The sequence below is a fragment of the Carlito syrichta genome, unplaced genomic scaffold (assembly GCF_000164805.1).
Source record: "Carlito syrichta isolate Samal-C Ts95f unplaced genomic scaffold, Tarsius_syrichta-2.0.1 Scaffold305684, whole genome shotgun sequence".
Classification (NCBI taxonomy): Eukaryota; Metazoa; Chordata; class Mammalia; order Primates; family Tarsiidae; genus Carlito; species Carlito syrichta.
Genome location: NW_007249780.1, coordinates 417,645 through 423,434, shown reverse-complemented (window position 1 = coordinate 423,434; position 5,790 = coordinate 417,645). Strand labels below are relative to the sequence as shown.

The following is a 5,790-nucleotide window of genomic DNA, read 5'->3' as shown; positions in this document are numbered from 1 at the left end:
GTCCTCCTTTCCACCGTCCTCTCCCCGCCCCCCGGCCCCTGTAGTCTCTTGCTGCACACCCTGGCTCGGTTTTGATTTCTCTCTCCTGGAAATCTCTCTGCTTCTCTTGGTCTTTCTTCCAATCTTGTCTCTCTCTCTCTTTTGGGGGGAGGTCGGCGTCTTACTCTGTCGCCCAAGCTGGAGTGCAGTGGCATGCTCACGGCCACCGCAGCCTCGACCTGCTGGGCTCAGGTGATCCTTCTGCCTCAGCCTTCCAAGTAGCTGGAACTACAGGCACGCGCCACCACGCCTGGCTTATTTTTTGATTTATTGTAGAGATGGTCTTGCCTAGTTCCCCGGGCTGGTCTCGAACCCACAGGCTCAGGCAATCCTCTCAACTTGACCTCCCAAAGTGCTGGGATTATAAGTGTGAGCCACCGTTGCCCGGCAAACCCTATCTCTCTTTCTCTGTCTTTTTGTCTCTGTTCAACTTCTCTGTGCCTCTCTCTCTTTCTCTTTCTGAATCTCTCTCTCATTTCAGTATCTCTCAGTCTCTGAAGTTCTCCCTGTGCCTCTCACACTCTCACATTCTTTTATCCTTCCCGCCTTTTACAGTCTTAGTCTCGCTGCCTCTCTCTGTTCATCTCTCTCACCTTGTAGTTTCTATCTCCTCCCTCTTTTCACCTTTCCTCTGCTCCTTTAATTTTTCTTTGTTTTCACTGTTTCTACCTCCTTTTCCATGTCTGTCTCTCGCGTGTGATCTTTTTTCAGTTTCACCGAAGTCAGGTCCACCCCCCCTTGGCCCATTCTTTCTTGCAGAGTCTGCCCTCTCCTGTCCTTGCCCCCTCCCTCTCCTCATCCCCAGGCTTGGCACATCCGGAATGAGGCTGGAGCGTCTCCAGGGCTTGGGGCAGGGACCACCCCCAGGATCCTAGGAGAGAGGGGCTGCACTAAATACCCTCACCCCCATGTGTGTGAGAGAAGCACTTAGCACAGTGGCTGGCACAAAGTAAGGCTCAGCAAAGTCTCTTTACTGAGGACTCCCCAAAAAACAGGAATTATCTTTTGATGGGCAGGCCCCTTGTAGTACAGGCCTCCCCCGTTAGGCAAGTGTTCCAGGAACCCATCGGCATCAGTGTTCCAGCTAGCATTGTTGTGAGAGGCTGCATTTGGCGTCAGTGAATTTTTGTGTGTGGAGCTTCTTGCAATGCGTTTGTTCATTTCGTGATGGGTGATTTATGAATGCACCTGCCCACACCATGCTGAGTGCTCGGTAGTTTTTGACTAAAATGGGCATGACCCCACCATCCCTGTTCACCTGATCTCGCCCCGAGTGATTTTTGTTTCCCTGGATGAAAAAAAAATCCCCAAAGGGAAATGTTTTGCTGATGTGGAAGAGATGAGACAAAAAATGGCAGAAGCTCTAAAAGGCATCAAAATAGACAAAGTTCAAAAACTGTTTTGCGCAGTGGAAAAAGCATCTCGATAGGTGTATTGCATCAAATGAGAGTACTGTGAAGGTGACTGAAGTTTAAACATGTGAGGATAAATACACACTTTACAAAACAAATAAATTCTTTTTTTAAAATCCCTTTCCCCTGAATGTTGTGACTATTACTTTTAAAAGCTCCCTGAGGGTTTGATGCGGAGCTAAGCTGGAGGGAAGGAGCCAAGCCCAAGGGTGCTGTAGAAGGAGAGAACAGGTGCCTCCTCTGTCAGTGTGACAGGCAGGGGCTGACGGGAGGAGCCGGCAGTTAGGTCAAGGATCTGGAGGAGCGGGCTCTGGGCTCCCTGGCAGCCAAGAGGCCAAAGAAAACAGGGGCCGAAGAAACCCTGCTATTGTTCCTTTTGGGCTCTGGCATTTCCTGCTGTAGCAACTCCTCCCCCAAGTCTCTCCTCTTAAGGCCTGAAGTCTGTCTGTCCTTTCTTCCATGCTTGCCCCCAGCAGAGCATGGCACCTGTATGCAGGGTTTTCTTCTAGGCCTGGGACTTAGAGGGCACAATGGCCCTGCTCACCCCAGAGACCCTTGGGGGCCAGCTCCTTCCCTGCTGAAATTGCCTCCAGTCCGCCTTTCTTTCTTATCCTCTCCCCAGGCACTGTTTTCAAGAATTCCAGGTCTCAGACTCCAGTGTCTTGGAGTATAAGGACTCAGAAAGACTCACAGGAGGCTGGGCCTCCAAGGATGCTTCTGCTTGAGGATTTGAGCTTCATCCTTTGCAGTTACTGAGGGGCCGTAAAGGCCAAGACCTTGATCCTGCCATTGTATAGATTCAGAATATAACCCATGAAAGTATAATTGGCCTCGACTGTGTGATTTGATTCTAAGCCACCTGTGAGGAAACCCAGACTCAGAGCTCACTTTTCCGGGGTCATACAGTGACCTGAGACAAGAACCACAGGTTGCCACACATGCTCAGTCACCAGGAGTGGGCCTGGTGAGGACGAAGAAGGAGACTCCATCTGGCAAGCCTACTCACAAGGGACAGCTGATTCTGATTCCTAGGCCTGTGTCTGAGGCCCTTCCGTCTCTCTAACCACCAGGGTCACTCTTTCCCCAGGTTGTCACAAGGAACTACTGGAGTGATTACATCTTGGAATTGTCTTTGTCCTGAGCATTCAGGCTCTCCCTGCCAGCTTCAGAGGAAACGCTTTCCTGAGACCTTTCCGGTCTAGGAGATGAGTCCCCCCAGTTGTGGTAGGGGGAAGAAAAATCTCTTAGGGACAACCCCTTCTCCTTCTCTCCTGATACGGGACCTCTGGCTTCCCTAGGAGGAGGGATAGGAACTCAGTCTGTCTTCTGGTAACTTGGACTGTATTGACCATTTCCAAAGCGTGGAAGAAACAGCATTTGCTGGTAAATGAGCATTTATTGAGTGCTTACTATATGCAGAGCACTGTGCTGGACAATACAGATGAGAGAAGGTAGTTAGGAGAATGCCATTCAAAAACTGGAGGGAGCCCTGCACACAAGGGCTTACAGTCTAGCTGGGAGGCATTGTTTATATACAAAATCACAGTTTCAAGATGCGACACAGTATCATTTCAGGTGCAAAGTCATTTGGCACAAAGTGGGAATGTGGGAATGGCTGCCGCTGAGACCCTGTGGTTAGCCATCTTCTCCTCTCAGCTCAGAGCCTTCTCTGTCCCCAGCTTGGGGACCCAGAGGTCTGTCCTCTTGTCCCCATGCTTCCCTGCCTCTGTCTGTTTTGGGGGTGTATCTCACCTCTATCCTCCTCCAGACTGGGTGGTCCACAAGGACAGAAACCAGTCCTGTGTTCTTTGCTGTGTCCTCTCTACCTTGCTGCCGTCCTCTCCAAGTCTCTGTGCCCACCCCAAGACAGTGAGTGGGCTGGGCTGCACAGATCCAGCCATGTGTTCTTGTTTCTGACAAGGGTTCCCAGGAGGACCCTAGGACTTGCCTCACTGGAAAGATCATGGGACTTTGTATAAGAAGACTAAGGTTCAAGCCTTGGCTCCACTAGGTATTAGACGTGTGACTTTAGACCTATAAAATGGGAAGAACAAGTCACTCTGTCTATCCAGCAGAGTGGGAGGGGAGAGTGGGGCGGTAATCATGGGATGATAAGGGAGAGTTCTGGAAACAGGGAAACCCTGCATGGCTGGAGGTCTTTATCCTTCTGGGATCTGTCTGAAGTTTTAGATCAGAGGAGCTAATCACATAAGGTCCCCAGCACAGTGACTGGTACCCAAGAGATGCTCAGTAACTTACACTTCTCACCACCCTCATCAATTGGAATCCTGCTTTGACCTCTGACCTCAGTCTGGGCAAGAGGTGGTGGGGTTCTCACACTTAGCTTTTGGGGAGATACAATCCAGAAAGTGGAACAGAGAGAAAAATGCTCGGCACCTTCTAGAGGGGTTTGTTGGGGCGAGGGGTGGGGGAGGGGAGGGTAATGAGATGGCCGAGCTACCCAGATGGAGCTCCCAGCTCAGGGCCTTGCTGCCTCTGAACTTCTAGCACAAGGACACTCAGCTCCCAGGACAGCCCCGGAGGTCACCTTGGTTTCTGACTCCACCCCTTCCCCAGCAGTGTGGCCAGGTGGCTGTCACTGGCTGCTGGGGATTTGGGAGAGTCTCTCCACAGCACCGCTGGCCCAGGACAGCCTGTTCCAAACAGAGCTTTGGAAAAGGAAGACAGGAAAGAGCGTGGATGAGAGGGGACACCATTTCACACAGTCCTCCTTTGAAGGGAGTGGAGGGAGGAAGAGGACAGAGACTTAGTGCCTGGTGCACGGTGGGTGCTTGGTACAGTGTGGGACAGACACAGACAGAGCCTTGAAAGCACAGGAGCAACAGACAGCATGGAGAGGGGGCTCAAGGTGTGGCACCTGGGTTCGTTCTGCAACAGGCTGAAGAGGGAGGGAGAGAGAGGGACCACAGCCAGGGGCGCTCGGGGTGAGGAGCGGTTCAGCCAGGGCCAGCCCCAAACCCTTCTCCTTCTGCCTGGACCCTGGGGGCTCCCAGGGATCTCTTGTGCTTTGACAACCAACTGAAGGAGGCAAGGGAGGCCAAGCGTCGGGTTCCTGTTTTCTCCCCACAGGAAGCAGAAATAATGAACGCGATCCCAGTAATGTGTCATAATGGTGTAAAGAATTACAGTTCACACATCATCGTTACACGCAACATCTCCCTTAATCCCATTAATTGCATCTGAGAACCATTGCGTTGGCCTGGAAATGTAGAAGCCTGGGTTCTAAACTTGAACCTGCCTCTGCCTGGACAAGTCATTTGCCTTCTCTGGTCCTGACAATAACCGTCTGGTGGTGGGAGCCAGAGGCAGGGACAGGGGAGTGAACGGGATTCCTGGGGAGGAGCAGCTTCTGCCTGAGTGGAGGCAGAGTGGGCGGTGGTGGAGGGGTGTTGCCTGGTGCCCATGGTGGTTTTGTGCCTTGCCCAGCCCGCCATAGGTGTGTGCTGGGTGAGAAGGCTCACTTGCGAAACTGAGTGTTTCCTTTCAAGAAGTGTCTAGTTGCTAATCTCCCCCTCTCCGGAGACAAAGGTTGGGGGCCCACAAAGGGCCTTTGTTTTCTCAGCTGAAGTGGGAGGCTAATCTCTGGATCTGGGCCCCCCCCCCGGGGGTGACGGGGGTCCCGGGCACACACAGCATACTCATGCCACATGCAGGTGTGCCCACGCATATACCTGCTTGTGCCTCTGGAGAGTGCCCTCCTCAGGGAGGGAAGGAACTCCTTGGTCACCCAACCCGGTCTCCAGAGGCCATTTCTAGGGAAGTTGTTCTCTGGTTGACACTTCTCTTCCTCCAGCCATGGGACCTGGCAAGTCTTGGGACCCAGTCCTGCAGCTGGGAAGAATTTTCCAGGAGGGGCAGGGTAGGGGTTGAAAATCAGGGCTGTCTTTCCAGCCCTCTCAAAATGGCCTTCAGCCCCTCCCCTTCCGTGTCACCTGGGGTGACTGGTGCCCAGGGCTCACCCACTGCAGGGGAGGTGGATTTACTGCTGGGTGGAGAGAAGGGTCCCCAGCGGGGTGAGCTGTCCCCGCCGTGTGCACACGAGCCCCAGCCCAGGCATATCTGTTCCCACTAGAGGGCACACACAATCCTGTCCCTGAGGACAGAGGGGCACTGGGGCTGGACCCACACGTGCACGCTAGGGAGACAGAGGCCTCTGTCCAGACTCCCCAAGGTGGGGGTCTGCACTCCCGCCCAGCCCCCCACAGACTTTCCAGAGCTGTCCTCCTCCTGCCCACCTGCCCTCCCTCCCCAGCCGAGGTCCCAAGTCCCCGGGTCTGCAAGGGGCCCGAAGGTCGACGTGGCCTCAAGGAGGGGGGGG

The 5,790-nt window shown here is 53.5% G+C and overlaps 1 protein-coding gene across 1 annotated transcript in view; it reads right to left on the bottom strand.

Moving 5' to 3' along the window:
- LOC103264591 (aquaporin-2-like) overlaps positions 1 to 5,790 on the bottom strand; it is an 11,728-nt gene that overhangs the window by 452 nt on the left and 5,486 nt on the right. The window lies entirely within an intron of this gene.